This window comes from Neovison vison, chromosome 2 (assembly GCF_020171115.1).
Source record: "Neovison vison isolate M4711 chromosome 2, ASM_NN_V1, whole genome shotgun sequence".
Classification (NCBI taxonomy): Eukaryota; Metazoa; Chordata; class Mammalia; order Carnivora; family Mustelidae; genus Neogale; species Neogale vison.
This window is the reverse complement of record NC_058092.1, coordinates 96,622,908-96,624,281: the sequence shown is the minus strand read 5'-3', so window position 1 is coordinate 96,624,281 and position 1,374 is coordinate 96,622,908. Positions and strand designations below refer to the sequence as shown.

The 1,374-nt window shown below is 40.1% G+C and overlaps 1 pseudogene; it reads left to right on the top strand.

Annotated features, from left to right (window-relative positions):
* The first annotated feature begins 761 nt into the window (after positions 1 to 761).
* On the top strand, positions 762 to 941 carry LOC122901406 (annotated as a pseudogene).
* The last annotated feature ends 433 nt before the right edge of the window (positions 942 to 1,374 follow it).

Genomic DNA, 1,374 nt, shown 5'->3' with positions numbered 1-1,374 from the left:
CTGGGCTGTTTCATTCCAGCTTCATCTTCAGGGAAGCAACTGTGTCTTAGAAAATTCCCATATCGCTAACCTTGTTCCGTGCATACTTCTAGAGCAAAGGATGAAAAATTGGAGCTGACACCATGTGGATTATTTATATGGATAAAATCCCACTAGACTGCTCATGATGTACCATAAATACTTACCATTCTGTTAGTCTGGCCCTAGGAAAACCAGTTGCACTTGACACAATAATCAGTTGACCCTGAGAACATGGTTCCTTTAAAATCTTCAGGCTGTAGTGGAAAGACTGTAGTGGAAAAACCTCTGGGTCCAGCCCCTAGGATGTTGTGACTCAGTCCCTAGGATAAAGGTTTCACCAAACATCAGAAGTAGAATCATGGTTAGAATGAAACTACTTCATCCCTAAATATTACTGGTCTCTCTGTTCTTAAAAGGGACTCCAGCACTAGGAAAACCAAGAACAATAAGGAGTTTGTGCCCAAAGCAGGGAACCAAGGGAAAGATACTTATACAGCAAAATTTTTTGAGTATTATTTTCCTCATTATATAAGCAACATAAATGATATATGCCCACTGAGGAAATTTTGGAAATGAAGAAAGACATGATTCCATCTACCCATAGCATTATGGTATAAATCCTACAAGCCCTTTGTATATTTAACAAAATGGAAGTGTATCACAAGTAGTTTTATGACTTGATTTTTGCACTTTACAATATACCATGAATGTAGCTAGTCTAATCAGAAAGTCTCAAACTCAGCTTTGCGCAGTGGCAGTATCGTAGCCAATGAGGTTTATCCGAGGCGCGATTATTGCTAATTGAAAACTTTTCCCAGAAAGTCTCAAACTCATCAGGGTATAAACATGGAATATTTTTACTTTTCTAATCACTGTTGCTACTGTGCTCTGTCAAATCTCCTCCTCCCACTGGGGAGAAGACACCCCTGACAACAGTTCAATCTGATTCTGTAAATTGCAGTCATCTGCAGTTATTAAAACACTTTCATTTTGGTTATTAAGCCTAATATTTCCATTTAAAATTTTTTAATCTCATATTTGATTGATTCAAATCTCTCTTTAGATCTCCTCTCCCCAAGGGGTTGACAGGACTTGCAGTTTGTACTGGAAAGGACAGAGGGGGCAGAGGGCATAGTCTGTTTTTTCTCATGTATCCCCTCTCTCTTCCCTGCCCTGGCCCCTCCTGTATACGGATGTGCAGGAAAGAAAAGGGAAAAGAGATACCCCTTTTATGTAACTGCAAGTTGCTGCCCCTTCCTGTTGGCCTGTTGGTTGGCACCACTGTTCTAGATCTTTGTCACTGGTCTATATAGATGACAGGGGACTCAACAAGTCTTATGGATGAGATGGCTG